Here is an 18,727-nt window from a genome sequence, read left to right as displayed (position 1 = left end):
GATTTGAATTATGCATATTTATAACGTGTTCTTGTTCTCCGAAGCATGCAAAAACATTTAGGGTGAATTTTTAGTTTCTCCGTAGGTCTTATTTACTTGGGGAAATGAAGCTACTTAGCTCAGGCTAATGAGATTAAAGTCTAAGGTTCAATATCCCAGCATGAGTTATACAGCTTTTCTTTGTTCCTTAGATACCAAGTGCATCTGTCATCCAGCCAAATACATCATAAAGGTCCATCACTAGTAGAATCATGTGCTGTGCATGCCCATTTCAACTGGAAAAACAGCAGAATGTGCATGTTTTATAGATAGGAGGCCATTAAAGTGGTCTGGTTTACAAAATATCTGAAACATATAATAATATATAAAGACAAAAAGAATTTTTTAGGTCATGTGTTGATATGTGCACATTTGATATGCACTTACATTTTGGTGGTTATTATTATTATGGCCATTAATATTATTTTCCTCTCAAAATAAATTCTTTTTCTTATTCTGGTCCCCATCTCCACCCTCAGTTTGGCTTTCAGCACTCCTTTCATTATTCTCCATTCCATTTGCAATACAACCAATACACACACCATTTCTTATTTTCTTTTGGAGGCTTTCTCTTTGCTTTCCCATTAAATTCAAACTTGGGATCTCATATTCGATACTTGTTGTTTTGTTCCCTTCATTTTACCTCTCCTAAGGCTCGGAGTGAGCCTAAGGATATATGCAATTGATATAATGTTTCCATCATGCGCTTTCTGTCAATGAGAGTCTTGCAATGTGCTATAAAGAAGAAGAAGATAGAATCTCTTGGATATAATTTATCAATTTAGCTAGCTAGCTAGCTAGCTATCTTCCTGCAAATCTTTTTTAAACTCTTAACACTTACAAGGCACTGACCTAGGCTCCATGACTCTGTGGTGACTTGAAAACTGTATTAATTGGAGCTTCTAATTTTGCCATAAAGCATTTATGAAGACCTTGGCAGTGACTTAACTCTCCATCTCAGTTTCCTCATCTGTACATTTTGGGCAATGGGCTAAATTAGAGATTTTTCAAACATTTTTAGTAACAATAACATTTTAGAATTAAAATCTTACTTGTTACTGCAATATATAACAGTTCAAAGCAAAGCATCTCCTGCCAAAGAGGGAAGGGAATTCATTCAGAACCTCCCCCACTTAGCCTTCCTGTCACCTCTTTCAGGTTTCTTCAGGTACTGCCTTGGAATGAAGCTTGAAGCACAATGGACTAGATGATTTCCAAAGTCTTTTCCAAGTCTGGATTTCTAAACATCTGATCTGTTCCACTATCTTGGCCCCTTCAAATAGGAGGTGCTGAATATGTACTGAATTGAATTAAATTGAATTGAATTGAATTAAGCTAGTACCGTCCGGTATCTCTAATGCTCCTCCTGACTAGCTTCTTCGAGAACAGAATGGAATATTCTTTTCTTTCTGTGTTCACTTGGCTTCTAGCAGTTTGTTGGACTAAAAACTTAATTGTTTGTTTGGTCTTACTTGCAAGATATGAGAGGGGTACTTGTTTGAGTCCTAGATGATAACAGCATGGTCAATAGCTTACTTAGACAATGGATCATTGAATGAGTATCTTAAATTCATTTTATTTATTTAATAATGGCTCCTCAAAAATTAAATTGATTGTGATATTTTAAGAATTACTTAAGATTTCTAGAAATAAAGTTGATGCCTTGAATTTTTTTTTTTCTGGCCCAAATGAGACTTTAGTAGGCTAAAATTTTAGGAATTTAGAATAACTGAAGCCTATATACGTGATACATGAATAAAAAATTATAAATAGAACACTGGTTACTGTGGAAAAAACATTTCTTTGGAAGGAAAAAGGGAGTTGTTGTTTTTTTTTAACTTTGAGTTTATAGCTGCTGGAATACGATATTTTAAAAGGTATTTATAAAAGTTTCAGAACCTTCAATTTTTTTGAAGTTTAAATGCAAATGTGCCTTCTTCTTCTCCTCCTCCAATAGGAAGAAATGGATAATCAAAGAAATACAACAAATTTTTGTTTAACCTTGGTAACTGGGAGTAGGGAAAACATGAACAATTAAATTTTACAACGAATTACCAAGACTCATTTTAAAGCAAGTAATTTTAACTTCATTCCCCATTGAAATCTAGAGCTACTAACCAATTGCAAATTTGACTGGGTTCAACTTCATTTCCATTATTTTTCTTGTACACCCTCTGAAGTAGTATCCACATGAAAAGAGCATAGTTATAGAAAGTCTGTGAAAGAGAAGTGGATAAGTAGAAGTGTGACTAATGAAGAAATGATTCTGGGGGCTGAGAAGGAAGATGGGTGAGATTGAATTGATCTCTTAGGTTAATTTGACTGGATTGTCCCTAAATGAAATCTTCTTGGTCCATTTTCTACGATATATCCAATGGATATAACCATGTCCAGGCCTTATCCCTCAGAAGAAAATGCCATGTATTAATTCTAGAGTTAAAACCCTGAGGAATCTGCACCCTTCCAATTGTGGAATCTATTTCCAAGCACTTGTTTTCCTTGAGGACTGGATGTGATGGTATGTGTCATGTAGGAATTCAGCAGTCACCATAACTATTGGAATGGTCTCCTTTCTACAGTGTTTAGAACAGACAATCTTTCTAACTCCCATTAGAAAGAGTTCCAATGTTGTACATTGTTAATACGTAAATGTTTACTTTTAATGAAAGAATATATTCTGAATCCCTGCCATGGTATACCACATCCACTTGTTTATTGCATTTATTTAGTCTTCATGGTCTAAGAATATGAGAGAAAAATAACAGCTGAGTTGTTTTATAGCCTTGAGTGTAAAGCTGGATATCCTGACTCTAAAGGTCTTCATTTGAAATTTGCTATTATCCTGTTTTGGTTTAATATTAGTGCGTAGTGCTAAATATAATCAGAAGCTGTAATGAGGAGGTCTTTACAAACATGAACATGAGGAAATATTCATTGACCTTTGAGAGCATCTTCCTCCTGCCCAGAGAAGGGCTGACTTCTTTAAAATTCTATCTGAACTTCTACAATCACCCATACAGAGACCTCTGCCTTTTGAAGACCATTGTGACACTTACACAAGATGGTCCTCTGAACTCAGGGGCATTCTGGGACCCATGAACTCAGAAAAAAAAAGCAGTCCCAAATCAGGGAATGAGTTACCTATTCTGCAAAGTAAGAAGAGGTTAACGTGGATGCACATTCGCTTTGCTGCATCTCTTCCTCTTTCTACATTTCCTAGCTTACAGTACTGGAATCACTGCTCTTCGCTACCTACCTGTGAATCTATTAAAGTGATGACACTGAATGGCAAAAAACTAATAATTTATCATTTCTCTAATAAAATAAGAAAGCACAAGTTTAGGTCTTGCTAAAATTATAGGACTTAAATACCTATAAAACATAAAATACAGCAAGATTTTGTTGCGACGTAAGTGGCTGAGGATTCATATATTTGACTGCCTCTAGGCTGACGTGACTGACATGATCAACCTGAAGTACAGGTAGGTAATGGATGAGTGGTCCTAGAAATACACTAACTCTAGGAAATGGTAGGTATGTGATATAAACCTTAGTTATTTGATTAAGTCCTGTTTCCATGTTACAATGAGGATTGTGTTCTTAACAAATTTTTCCACTGTTAAATTCTCAGTAGCCAAAAAGTGCCTGGCACATAGTATGTGCTTTGTAAATATTGGCTGAATTGTATCTATTTAATCTGTAGCCCTGTTCCAAGTACAAGTGAGAAATTTAAATGTACTTATTGCTGGCAGTTGGATGGGGGACAGACTTTAATCATGAGACTCTTCCTACAACTTCTTCCCTAGGCAGCATAGTGAGGGAGATACACTTTCACAGACTCCATCACTGAGTTGCCATCACCAGCGTTTCATGAAAGTGCCACATCTCTATTTTCAATTATGTGTGTTTTCTTAGGATACTTGTTAAGTTTCAGTTTTACTGATGATAGACAAACCTGTCTAGATGGATAGATACATAGATAGATAAATGGACAGATGTCATGATTCCTTCTGGATTGGAGCTTGCCTTTAACCTTGATACATTAAAGCTTTGGCCTCAGCGTTGATTGCTTGTTTATAGATATGAACCTATTACCAAAGCCTGTAGCGCACTTTTGTGAAACAACATGATGAAATATAAAGTTTAGGCTTCTTAAGTCTCATAGTATCCTCATTCTAATCCACATCTCAAAATACAGATAATTGGCACATTTTAATTTTGAAATATTTGGGATCAGAAATTTGTTTAATAAATTGGACAGAAATCATTGATATGGCTACTAATTAATTACCTTAGTGAATATAGTATACTCAGAGTTACTTGCCTTTTAGAAAGCTTTATACCTCTAACTTATGATAGCATCCCTGTACTCATGTGACTTCATTCATTCAATAAACATCTGGTGAGGGTTTTCTAGGAAGCTGGCGTTCTGCTAGGAGTTAGGGCTACAATGTCTAATGAAACACATTCCCTGCCCTGAGCAGATCTCAAACTAGGAGTGGAGGAAGGAAATTAGAGTACATGGAAAACTATGACAAAAATTATACCTAAAGTGCTATATAGAAGCGTAGAAGAAGGACAATAAAATAAGGCATTGGAGGGATATCCAGGAGTACTTCTCAAGTGAGTCAGTATGGATTAGTTAGACAAAGAACAAGACAAAGGGACAAATGGAAATTTGAAGGAGAGTGACATCTTTGAGCAAAGATTCGCAGATGATAAGCTTAGACAAATCAGTGGGAGATAGTCCATTTTAAATCTAAAGTGATAAGCTAAGGCATTGTGTTCCGAAGGCTGTGGGAAACTCCTAACGGATCTTAAGAAAGGAAGTGTCATGATCAGATTTGCAGTTTTGAAAAAGTACTTTGAAACATTGTGAAAGAAAGAGTGAGGAGGGGGCTGAAGATGGCAGCCTTGCTGAAAGAAGAGGAGACCCTCTAGGAGATGAACAGTGTTGAAGCCTGAATGAGACAATGGAAACTGAATTATTGGAAGAAGTGCACGTAGAGATACAAAATTTTCATTTCTTTGACTTAAAAGATGTTTCAAATTGGGGATGCGATGAGTTAACGGGAGGAGTTTAGGATAAAGCCAAGGTTTCCAGAATACAGGAGGGGAGGTGAAAACTATGAATTTGATATATTAAATTTGAGATGCTGGTGGGGTATCAAGATAGAGATATTAGATGGTTAGAGGTTTCTATCAGGCATCTAAGAGTGCTAAGGCAGAGAGACAGATTTAAGCGTCTTGGATGGTCTTAAACTAAGAGTATGTAAGTAAGAGAGTACACTGAGTGATAAAAAGAAAGGACTAAGAATTAATTCATTGGGAGCAACCACTTTTAAAAGAAAAATGGAGGAGTTAGAATCTGCAGAAGAGATCAGGAAGGAGTGGCTGTTGAATTAAGAGGAAAGCCAGGAGAGGAAGTCATCACAGAATTCAAAGAGGCGAAAATTTTCCTGAAGGAGGGTGTGGCCCACCGTGCACATTGGCTCCAGAGAAGTCAGGGGTTAAAAAAAAAAAAGAAAAGAAAAGAAATCCATGGGATTTAGGTAAATTGGGTAATCATTGGTGACTTTAGAGCAACCACGTCAGTGACATAATCGGTAGTGAATCAAGATTTTAATGAGGTATGGGCTGAATGAGAAGGGAGTAAGTAAGCATAGTTAGTATAGCTTACCCATAGTATGCTATGAGTGCCATTAACACTTTACAAAGAACTTCACCTTATATGGGAGTTCAGAGAAGTGACCGTTAAGCAGAATTGTCAAGTATATGCTACTGGAAAAGCAAGGAGAAAAGATAACATTTGATTTGAGCTTTGAACTACAGGAGTATAATTTTTATAAAAAGAAAAGTAGAGGGGGGGTATTACAAGTGCAAAAAATGATATTAACATGCATGTGATGCTGAAAACATAATCTCAAACTTTGGCATGCATCTAAATCACCCGGTGTTTCTGATTCATCAGGTCTTGGGTGGTCCCCCCCTCCCAAAATTTCATTTCTAACAAGTTCCCAAGGAGATGCCTATGGTCTGCAGACCATTCTTTGAGACTCACTGGCTTAGGAAGTGTTTGAGTGAGAGTGAATTGTGCATAAAGGAGAAGTGGCTAGAAAAAAGCTTGGGATCAGACGAGAGAAGAACTCGAATATTTGGCTAAAGACCGTTTTTGTTCCTTAGAAAGTGGAATTAATAAAGTTTTTGAACAACAACAGGATTCGTTCGTTCTGGGGAGACTCGTTCATGCATGCATGCATGAATTTACTTTACAGATATTTATTGAATTCTGTGGAAATCATGATGCTAGATAGGGAGAAATTTTAGGAGGTTATTACAATTGTTTCTCTCTAGGTCGATGGTGATAGAGACTATGGTAATGAAGTTGGTATTGAAAAAGTGAGAGGTATTCAAGAGTTATTTCAAAAGAAGAAGGGATGAATCAAAGGTGAATATAATGTTTTGTAACTGAGAGAATTGTTATGCCATGAAGAGAGACATGAACGTCAGAGGAGCTGACTTCTGGAGAGAATTTATGCCTTTGTACTATTATTTCACATAGAATTTCATTGGCATCCTGATAAATGTTAAGGGCTCCTGGAGCATCCACATTAAAAATGTCTCCGAGCTAGTAGAACTGATGCGAGAAGTTAAGCCTAGTTCACAGATGAAGCTGTAGGAATGGGGAGGCTCACCAAGAGTATGAAGAACGTGAAGTGTGTGCGTGGCATTGTACACCAGAGCTTGAGACCTCAGGCAGTTTCGGGTGTTGCCAAGTTCCACATAAGGCCATGGGAGGGCGGGGCTGAAATGGAGTAAGGCACAAAGGCATTAAATTTGAGGAGGTCAAGGAATTCAATCCAAGTTGTTGGGTAATCCACATAGACTCTAAACTTGCCCAAGAAGAGAGCTGAAGGAAAAGATTGAGTTGTTCAACTTTTCAATAAATTCTAGAAAGTGACTAGGGAAATATTGTATAATAGTGACATGGAAATACAGAGTGTCACATATTCACAGGAGTGTAAACATCAAATGAGCTATTTCACTATGAAGGAGGCAGGGCCGGAGGCAGCAAGAACAAGTCTGACTACTCTTTCCTGGGCTACCCCTCATTCTGCAAATTCTGTGGGGAAAGCACAGAAAACAGGAGGAAAGCAGCCCTTACCTGAGAGGCCCACGTGGGTGACCCAGCAACCTAGAAATGCTCGAAGAAGGGCATCTGTGGAAAGCTCGTGCTTGGAGCTGTAGGGGAGATTCATTGGGACAGGAGTTTCAGCGAAAGAGTAGGCAAAAAGGCCAGGAGTGGGAGGACGAATGAGGGAGGTGAGTATGGTATTTAAAGGGATGACTGGGGGGTGGCGTGTGTGTGTGGGAGGCATGCATTTTGAAGGGTGGCCTAATATAACCATTCCTGGTAATTCAGGCACAGGAATTCATTTAAACTCATCTGTCCATATCATTTTCCTGCAGATCCACTGGAAAATTTATGTTTTTTTCAAATGATGTAAGATTGTACTATTTCTAAAAAAGATGCATGTTTACATTGTCTGTAAGATTTTGAATTTTGAGTAATATCCTTGCAAAGTCTATGAGAATGTCGTGAACTCAGTGCTTGCTTATAATTCGAGAAATTTAGATGTGATTTTAGAAACATGAAATTCTACTGTAACTTGGATGCCTAAATACTTATTTTTCCACTTTTACTTAAAAATAAGCAATTAGAAAGGTCCAGTTGGTTGATTGGCTGCTCTGAAAATTTTATATAAAAATATATCACCTTCTAAGGTGACTTTATGTAATTCATTTAGATGGTAGTACATGACTTTAATTTTGTGCTCCCCTTAGTTTATCATCAATATTTCTTTATCAACCTTACCCTGTTTCCTCTCCCAACTCGCAGATCTCTTTGGTACAGTAGTTACAACCACAAGTTGGGTTTATAAAACTTCATCGGTTTTAAAGGTCAACATGTAAATGAACTAATTAGGTCAATGCAAATCACTATAGCACTTTCTGTTACAAACCTCACACCTTTTAAATTCTTTCTGAATTAAATAATGAGCCATATTGTTAACAGAGCTAGCATAACATAAAAAAAGATATTAAATACTTAAGATTCCTAGATAAACAGAAGACTCATTTGCAGATATTTTACAATGATAAAATAATGCATAAAATTAGACGTCTAAGATTTACACAGTACAATATTTACAAAATGTAAATGTAACCTTAGTACTGAAAAGAACAGGAAATTATAAAATGGAATTGAAAGGAATCAAGGAAATGGAACCAACTCTCCACTTGTCTAAAAAGAATTTCTCTCTCAGCTTTCTAAAAACCAGTTTATTAAAACAACAAATGAACAGACAATAAGTTAAACTTAACCAACCCCAAGCAAAATGAAAAATTCTATTATCATAAATATCTCGATTATTTAGAAATGTTGGGGTTTCATCGCATTAACTGCTTTTGCTGTTAGTAACTTAGCATGCCATAAAGTAGAATATATAGATGGAGATGTAGCTGAGCTGTATATTGACATAAAGACAGGCAATATAAACAACAACTCTTGAACCCTTTTGGCTGCAGTGAGTAAGGGTTATATTCTGAGTCAGGAATCCCTAAGTTACTGAAGCGCTTAGAATACTTCCATTAACTATTTCCAACTCCTAGGTAGATTGAAAGTCAATGTTACCTAAGTATTTATAAAAATAGTATTTTTATGTTGAGAAGGTGATTGGAATAAATAAAATATGAATGCTGATTTCTGGTCTTATGTATAACCTATTGAACAATCCCACTGTCAGTCTTACATCAGAACTGGAATCAGGAAACCCCTTTTCTTCTCTTTTAGTGCTTTGAGCATTTCAAAGACACCAGATGCCTCAATTCTGAAAATAATAAATACTTCATTTTGAAAAATTCTGGTATACAAATGAATTGATCCCTAAAAACATAATAAAATTGACATAATTTTCTTCGTGGTATCTACCGAACTATGAGTTCTCTATAGAATTTTCATTTCTTTTAAAACCTTGAGCGTTTTTATTTCTAGAAGAGAGTGGGATTTTAAAAAAGAATAACAAATGAGAGAGTAACTTATAATCTATTAATTCATGCAGCAGCAGCTGCCTCTTTTGCTATTAGAGTGTGCTTATGTTCTCAGTTTGGGTGAGAGAGCTCATGTGAGCACACTTCTCTTGTAAAAGAGACAGCTGCTGCTGCATGTATTAATACATATCAAATGGCTCCAGAGTAAACAAAATGCTATAAATTACTTGAGGCCTTCTGCTGACGTCATGAAGCCTGAGTCTGCAGAAGAGCTGATGAGGTTTTTTCTTCTGTGTGACATCATGGCAATAAGAGAGCTGGTGAATGGATTTCATTACCTTGTTTTTGTTTATTGGCCTAAACAAGTCACCCACAATACTATTCACATTATTCTTAGTTGACTCATGGAAGAGGTATAGCTGCCTTGTTTGAAGAAGTTCAGTTTGTATCTTTTAGTCTTTTCTTTTTTTTTTTTCCTTCACTGACACATTCCTTAATCCTCGTTTAAGTGCTGGTACCAACAGAATTCCCAGGGCCCAATTTGAGTTGGCTTATCCTCTCAGAAACTGTGATGCTAGAGAGAGAAAGGAGAAAATTAAAAAAAGGAAAAGGAAGTAAGCGGTGAAGTAACTAAAGCACTTGGGAAGGCTTTAAGTTAATATAGCAAGACCCTTCTACCGAAGACTCAAGAACTTGGGCTAGTCGACGCAGGCAAACAGGTCTTGTCGCTCAGATTTCATCATCTTGCTTGTATGTTTGTGAGGGTACACTCAAAAGTGTAGTGGATTTTTAACTATCTTAATAACTTACATTTATGTTGTTTACTCTATGAAATATCCTATTTTGACAACTGTACTGAATTATGCAAGTATATCACAATATTTACGTTCACAGATAATTTAAAAACCTCATTTAAACCTTGCATAAGAACATTGCCCATTTATACCTTTACATTAAGGACAAACATGTCAAATCTTAGAAGAACAAAGAAACGTTTCCCAGACACTGCATTTTTACGCTATATTTTGATAAAGGAAAACCTCTTTTTGTACTTCTTTTCTTATAGAAATTGTAATAAATTTACTTAATAAAATAAGCAAATTCATGGTTCTGTAAAAGTAAACATATATATTTGTTAATATTAAGGTGTTTGTACAACTAGATAAAGAAGGCTGTTAGTATCTGACCTCTTTCTATTAATCAGATTTGGGAGTTCTAATTGGCTTAGAGGAAATTTTGTATCCTGGTAACCTCAGGACGTCCTAGATACACTAAAGCTTATGGTTCAAGGAGAAACCATTACTATAGATATAAAGGAGTATCTGATTTGAAATAATTTCTAGACCTCTTTACCATCCAAAGGTTTTTCTTTTCTTTCTTTCGTTTTCTTTTTTTTTTTAGAGCAATGAATAAGTCAGTAACCATATCTTTGTTCTATGAGCCTAATTCCAAAGACATCCTAATAGAATGTCAAAGGTCATGTGTAAGGCATTGTAATGCAGATCTGCAAATCTATATCTCACATAGGCGTGAGACTCCACTGCTACAGCTGAGAGCCGACCCATCCCTTTAATAGCCAGGGAAAGCAATGAATCCCCGACTCTAATTTTCTCTTGGAAATATTATGCATAAGCTTCCTTGAAGCTGCAAACTTATCTGAACTCTCCTAAATTACAAATGTCTTTAAGATTTTGGTATATTATCATTCAAATGTTGTGAAAGACCATTGAAATGCTGTATTAATTACGTACAGAGACACGTCTCCTCAGTCATATCGAGTCAAGGGCAGATAACAAAAGGAATCATTTCTGATGCTTAGGATGAGACCTGTCTCCTAATCAGAAATGGACGTTGGAAATCATTTCATCCAAATTCCTTATTTCTCATGTGAGGAAAACTGAGGTCCAACGAGGTGAAATATTTAATTGGATCAGAGGTCAAGCTTTTCTCATTGAATATTCTCTTTAGTTGTAGTTTACCTTATACTCCCAATACTTTTTTAGAACATTTATATAAAAGGTATGATAATCTCTCCCTAGTGTTGTTTAAAGAAAGAAATGCCACCGTTCTGTGTGCTGTGTGTGTTTTGCTTTTTCATCATTACTATGCAAGAGAACCCTTGCAACGGGATGTCCCATCTGCACTGAGAGACCCTGCCTAAATAAACAGCCCTAACCCTAAAGGAGAAGGTATACTATTACAAAGATGTATTTAATAGATACCAATTCCTTAACAAAATATTTGGCTAGTGAGTGATTTTACTAGCCAAACCAGTGATGATGTGTGACCCTGCCTTGTGTAAAATAAGAATGATTCACAAAACTTTGTATTCACAAAGTTTTCAGTGACTTGTGTTCGAAAATAGAAAAAAATAGCTATTATTTTCAAAATGAATCTCCGTAAGTGGCCTCCTTTTCTTTTTTAACTGATGATTGAATTAATTTAGAATGTTTCCCAAGAAGAAAAGTATTTGATTTCTTATAAAAATGCTTTCATTCATCATTTTTACTTTCTAAATTCCATATCTATCTGGAAGTCTTCAGGGCAGGTGACATGGAGGAAGGGACAGCTTAGAAGCAATATATAGAACCTATAGAAAGGCTATGAGAATTGTCAGGACAGTCCACGGCAATTTGGGTGCATAAACTTCAGAATGTTTACATGTTTGTTTGTTTTATTTTAATGAGGTAGAAGCAGAGTTCCTGGCTCCTTGGTGCTTATGGTGGGGTAGAAAAGTCCTGTCCCACCCAAGAGCGGGTTTCATGAGGGGATTAGAAAGGATTTCAAGAAGAGGGTGATGTGAGGGAGAGGAATGTCACCCTGCACAGAAAAAAAAATCAACAAAGGGGAAGAGAGAAAAAATCAACAAAGGGGCCACCCTGCCAGTGGCCCCACTCCATTCCATGGCCAGAGCCTCCCCAGCTGTTCCCTGAAGGCTCCAGTGAGAATCCCCAGACACTGTTTTGCCCTCTGCCAAGGACTCTGGTCACCAAGTGCCTGTATCGCCCCAAAAGGGACAAATATTTGGAATAAGAAAACTTGAGCAAGGAGGCATAATTTGGGTGGGATTTAAGTAGATTCACCAAGATGTCTGGGAGATTAAGATGCTCTGAGGGCTACGTGACATACTCGCTGCCCTCAGAAACTGTACGTTTGAAAAATTACCTGAATCTCAACAATTTCTCATTACTGTGTATACTAGTGTTTTATAAGAAATAGACAGTATATTTAAAAATATTCTATTTGAGAATGTAACATTTCCATTGATAAACCTCTTGTCACTCAGTAGCAGTGTCGATTTGTTAGCAGTTAGCCTCAAGTACAACTAAAATTACTGTACGTAGTCATTCCTACACAAAAGCAATGGTAAGTATGCTCATGAAAGAAAATCAAACCAGATAGGAGAAAAGCTCCCTTCTCCCCCATAAAAGGACTTGGAAGGATGACAAAATTAATTTACTAAGGGTAGGTATAGATAGACTGCTCCTCTGGGATCACCTATGCATTAGTCCTTTTCTTAGTTCTGAGATTATTTATTATTGATTCGATTTCTACAGAAACCAATATTATAAAGCGCAGAGTCCATCAAGAATTGAATACTATTTACCATTATTTTTTATACCTTATGTTTAAAGTTGCTTCTATTGCAGAATTTAAACTTCAAAATTTATATCTCTGGGTGTGCTATAACATTTCCAGAAATAATAACTTTATTGGTCAAAGAGTGAAATACGTACCAATTTTGGTTACAATTTTTATTTTCTTCTTGGTAATTTAACTCTATTAAATATGTCATTGTTTTAATTTGGATTAGAGGAACAAACCAGCTTAGTCCGAATGAGAAATTAATTATAACACCCAGGACAGAAAGTCCTTACCTTTAAGCCAGATTTTAAAATGCTGCTCCTCTCCAAAATTTAGGTCATTTTAATCTGCTTTTTGGTACCTTATATTTCTCTTTAAAATTCTTACAGATTTTTGAAATTTCATATAGAGAAGCTTCTCTATGTTACCTAGTGAAGGTTTGAAGGGCCACATTTTTTATTTGGTAATTCTCATTTCATAGTTGGGGAAACTGCAGCACCGAAAAGTTAAGTGAGTTCATCCAAGACATTCAATTACTGAACTTGGTACAGGAGGCCAAGGCTATATATAACTCTCAGCAGGATTCCGTAATCTAGCCTTGACAATCCTCGGGGGATACTTCCCCTACTCTAGGAAGAATTAGTTATATACCCTTATTGAAGTCCCCCAACTGTGACTTCAGGTTGGCTTCGATTTAAGAGGACTGAGGGTAGGCTTAGAAAGTTACTGCATTAGTTCCCTAAAGAGCCTTATGGATGGATCTGTTGAAGAGAAGCATGGTATAGTAGAAAGACCATAGGATTTAGAGTCAGAGCTGGGTTGGTTAGAATCCTGGTTCTGTTTTTTAATGACTGTGTTATTGAGGAAGAACTACTGAAATCTGCTAAGATTATTTCCCCATAGCCATGCCTAATGCACATCATAAAATGTCTATGATCCACTGGCTATGGTGAATTTTTTTTTTTTTGCGGTTCACGGGCTTTTCACTGTTGTGGCCTCTCCCCGTTGCGGAGCACCGGCTCCGGACGCGCAGGCTCAGCGGCCATGGCTCACGGGCCCAGCCGCTCCGCGACATGTGGGATCTTCCCGGACCGGGGCACGAACCCGTGTCCCCTGCATCGGCAGGCGGACTCTCAACCACTGCGCCACCACGGAAGCCCCCATATGGTGAATGTTTAATTGAAATGTTTCTTTCGTATCCTATTGAACTGCTCTGTCAATCCTTAGGTATCCTCTAGGCTGGTAGTCATTTGGGGGCCACAAGTGAAAATGTTTAACCCAAATCCTGGGGTAAATGCTATACGCTGGCCTCATTTTGGGCTTCGCACAACTAGTCTAGCTGGCCTTATGAACTTTTTTTTTTTTTTTTTAAACATCTTTATTGGAGCATAATTGCTTTACAATGGTATGTTAGTTTCAGCTTCACAACAAAATGAATCAGTTATATATATACATATGTTCCCATATCTCTTCCCGCTTGCGTCACCCTCCCTCCCACCCTCCCTATCCCACCCCTCCAGGCGGTCACACAGCACCGAGCTGATCTCCCTGTGCTATGCGGCTGCTTCCCACTAGCTATCTACCTTACGTCTGGTAGTGTATACATGTCCATGCCTCTTTATTGCTTTGTCACCGTTTACCCTTCCCCCTCCCCATAGCCTCAAGTCCATTCTCTAGTAAGTCTGTGTCTTTATTCCTGTTTCACCCCTAGGTTTTTCATGACATTTTTTTTTTCTTAAATTCCATATATATGTGTTAGCATACGGTATTTGTCTCTCTCTTTCTGACTTACTTCACTCTGTATGACAGACTCTAGGTCTATCCACCTCATTACAAATAGCTCAATTTCGTCTCTTTTTATGGCTGAGTAATACTCCATTGTATATATGTGCCACATCTTCTTTATCCATTCATCCGATGATGGACACTTAGGTTGTTTCCATCTCTGGGCTATTGTAAATAGAGCTGCAATGAACATTTTGGTACATGACTCTTTTTGAATTATGGTTTTCTCAGGGTATATGCCCAGTAGTGCGATTGCAAATGAAGCAACTGACAAAGGATTAATCTCCAAAATTTATAAGCAGCTCATGCAGCTTAATAACAAAAGAACAAACAACCCAATCCAAAAATGGGCAGAAGACCTAAATAGACATTTCTCCAAAGAAGATATACAGAGTGCCAACAAACACATGAAAGCATGCTCAACATCACTAATCATTAGAGAAATGCAAATCAAAACTACAATGAGATATCATCTCACACCAGTCAGAATGGCCATCATCAAAAAATCTAGAAACAATAAATGCTGGAGAGGGTGTGGAGAAAAGGGAACCCTCTTACACTGTTGGTGGGAATGTAAATTGATACAGCCACTGTGGAGAACAGTATGGAGGTTCCTTAAAAAGCTACAAATAGAACTACCATATGGCCTTATGAACTCTTAAATCCCCTCCCACTGCGCTAAGAATTGATATTGATGGTTAAAGCCAACATCCCAAGCTACTTTTGTGCTTGGGCTATTTCAAAGGTAACAGCTGATCGGTGCCTCAAATAAAGCAGACCAAACCCTAAACAGCAAATCATCAGTTCTGTGCCCTGAAGGGCGGATGGTGAAAACTGTGAGCGAATTCTGAAAAGAGTTTTGAACGGGCTGTAGCTGTGCTAACCTATTCTGCTGAGTTAATTATTATTTTTTCAAATATATGGAGATACTGATGTGCTTAATAAAATATAATTAAGAGTGCTACTAAATTTCTATAGCCTTTTGTCTTTGTTTTAGCTCAACAGATACTAGAAAGACAATTACCTTCATGTGGTCGGTGAACCCTGAAACCGTTAAGGTTTTGTTATATGGTTTTGTTTTGGGGATGCTGTGGCATAACAGAGAGAAGCCTGGGCCTAGGATTTAAGAGATGCTGGTTTGGTTCCTGACCCTGCCGCTTCTAAGCCATATGATGTTTACCAGCTTTCTTTTCCCTCCTGCACTTTTTTTCCTCACTAGGGGGAATAACTTCATAAAAGCTTTTCAGTCATATCATTAACATTTATAGTATTTGAGAATATCTTGTAGTCTAAAAATTCATTATCAAAATGATCTCACTGAAATACAGTGACATGCTTTATTTGGGACTAAAAAATTGAACAGGTTAAATGGTTTTGAAAAATTACTCATGTGTTACCGTAACACTTCAAAGACATTTTTATTGAATACTCCCCATGAGCTTTGAAGGCTAACTTGTTACTTAAGGAAATTCTAGTATCTTCAACATGACTATAAAATAATATTTTCAATGCAAATTGATTTTTAATACCTACATCAAACTTTTCCTTAGCCTTGCCCCTGGGCCTCTTGCTATTTTCCGTATGAACACACCATCCATAGATGGGCCAGACTTTGTCAGTGGCCCACATCTTAACATAAATATCGCTTGTTTACATTTGTACATGTACAGTAAATATGACTTTCTAATGTCTCTATTTAAAAGTCTTTAAGGTTGAGTGTAAACATTATAATCTAATAATTATCATTTGGAATTCACAGTGCTGGGGCAATCGATGAAGAAATTTGAGAAAGTATTACTTTCTTGGCATTCAGATACTGATGTCTTAAATATTTCAAATGCTCCCAGCACTTTACTTATATTAACTCAGTTAAAACTCATGACAACCCTCATGAGGTAGGTACAGTTATTATCCCCCATCGTACAGCTTAGAAAACTTTAGCACAGAGAGATTAGTAATGTGGCCAAGGGCAGACGTTTCTAAGTGATGTAGCCAGGGTTTCCCTCAGTTTGGTTGCCGAGTCCATCCTCTTAACAGCAATGTTCTTACTTACTGAATCCTTATAATTGGCTGGATCCTGGGGGCTCTCGATTTCTACATTCATTATTGATAAAAAGCCACCATCCACAAAATAACCCAGCTGGTGAATGGAAGAGTTGAGGGTCTAATTAATTTCTGTCTAACTTCGATTAAGCCTGTGCTTATGTATGTATGTGCACTTAATAACAGCTTTGAGATATCCTTCACATATCAAAAAATCCACCCTTTTACAAATCTACAGTTCAGTAGCTTTTAGGATGTTCACAGTTGTTCAACCATTACAGACATCTAACTTTAGAATGTTTTCATCACCCTCAAAAGAAACTCTGTTCCCATTAAGGGCTACTCCTGTTTCTCCTTCTGTCTAGCCCCTGGAAACCAGTAATCCTCTTCCTATCTGAATGGATTTGCCTATTCTTGAAGTTTCATATAAACAAAATTATACAATACGTGGTTTTGTGTGTGGGCATGTGTGTGTGGGCGTGTGTGTGTGTGACTAGCTGTATTCAATTAAGCATAACGTATTGAAGATTCATCCTTGTAGCATGTATCAGTACTTCCTTTTTATTGTTGAATAGTATTCCATAATATGGATATAAGGCACGTTGTTTATCCATTCATCAGTCGATGGACATTTGGTTGTTTCCACTTTTTTCACTATCTTGAATAATGATGCCATGAGTATCTGCGTACAAGTTTTCATGTGGACACATGTTTTTGTTTCTTTTGGGTATATGTCTAGGAGTGGAATTTCTGGGTCATATGGTAACTCTGTGTTTAACTTTTTTGAGGAATTTTCAGAAAGTCCACAGCAGCTGTGCCATTTTACATTTTGACCAGCAGTGTATGAGGATTCCAATTTCTCTACATCCTTGCTAACACTTGTTATTATTTGTCTTTTTGATTATAGCCAAACTAGTGAGTATGAAGGAGTATTGCATTGTGGTTTTGTTGTCCATTTCCCTGATGACTAATGATGCTGAGGATCTTTTCATGTGCTTATTGGCCATTTGTGTATTTTCTTTGAAGAAATGTCTATTCAAATCTTTTACCTATGTTTTTCTAGGTTATTTGTCTTTTTATTGTTGAGTTGTAAGAGTTCTTTATATGCTCTGGTTACAAGCACCTTATAAGATATAAAATTTGTAAATATTTTCTTTCCTTCTATGGGTTCCTTTATTTTTCTTAATGGTGTCTTTGGCACTCAGAGGTTTTTAATTTGATGAACCAAATTTATCTGTTTTTTTTCTTGCTTGTGCTTTTGTTGTCATATCTAAGAAATCATCACCTCACTCCAGGTCACAAAAACTTACTTCCATATTTTTAGAGGTTTCTAGTTTTAGCTCTTACATTTAAAACCTGTGTTGTTGTTTTTTTAAATTTATTTATTTTTGGCTGTGTTGGGTCTTCGTTGCTGCACGCAGGCTTTCTCTAGTTGCGGCGAGCGGGGGGCTACTCTTTGTTGCGGTGCGCAGGCTTCTCATTGCGGTGGCTTCTCTTGCTGCGGAGCACGGGCTTGAGGCGCGCGGGCTCAGTAGTTGTGGCTCACGAGCTGTAGAGCGCAAGCTCAGCAGTTGTGGCGCACAGGCCTAGTTGCTCCGCAGCATGTGGGATCTTCCCGGACCAGGGCTCGAACCTGTGTCCCCTGCACTGGCAGGCGGATTCTTAACCACTGCGCCACCAGGGAAGTCCCTAAAACCTGTGTTTTTTAAAACAATATTAAGTTGAAAATTTTTTTTTAACTGAAGTACAAATTTTTAAAGTCACTTCCGTTCTCAGTAATCAAGGGTCAAATATTCCGAACAACTATATTGTCCCTTATTAACTTTACAACGATTTTCTAAGTTTGAATGGAGCTTCAAAATTTGGGGTTTTGTGGTATCATACCATCCATTTTCTTTCTCTAAAAGGTAAGAAAGAGCCAACAAATTGGAGCAAGGCCTAGACTTTTGATTAGCTTATAACCTTTTCCCAGTGTAAGGCCTCTTGGCTTTGCATCTCCATTTACTCTTAAACTATGAGTGAGGTAAGCATTAGCAGATGTTCCCCTGATGCCTGGAGCTTGCAATAGGCGTGGCTCTTGATGCCTGGCATATCGAATGCCACTGATGTCTCTGTGGTGTACATCAGGATACCTGTCACTGTGAGTTGAGGCAGATAGAAAGGTTAACAAATTAGAACACTAATCATTTTCTCATGTTTAAATTAATCTTTTTGAACATGTCAT

The 18,727-nt window shown here is 37.2% G+C and overlaps 1 long non-coding RNA gene across 3 annotated transcripts in view; it reads left to right on the top strand.

Moving 5' to 3' along the window:
• Positions 1-18,727, top strand: part of LOC132593708 (uncharacterized) — a 395,759-nt gene that overhangs the window by 97,654 nt on the left and 279,378 nt on the right. Inside the window, exon 1 of one of the 3 annotated variants that reach the window (XR_009559492.1) lies at positions 7,235-7,362. The exons of the other annotated variants lie outside the window; for them this stretch is intronic. This is a non-coding gene — a long non-coding RNA (uncharacterized lncRNA). Of the gene's footprint in view, positions 1-7,234; positions 7,363-18,727 lie in introns of those variants that run through there. 3 annotated transcript variants of the gene reach the window in all.

Source organism: Globicephala melas, chromosome 17, assembly GCF_963455315.2.
Source record: "Globicephala melas chromosome 17, mGloMel1.2, whole genome shotgun sequence".
Lineage (NCBI taxonomy): Eukaryota > Metazoa > Chordata > Mammalia > Artiodactyla > Delphinidae > Globicephala > Globicephala melas.
Note: the sequence above shows the minus strand (reverse complement) of the source record. Positions and strands in the feature narration are given on the sequence as shown.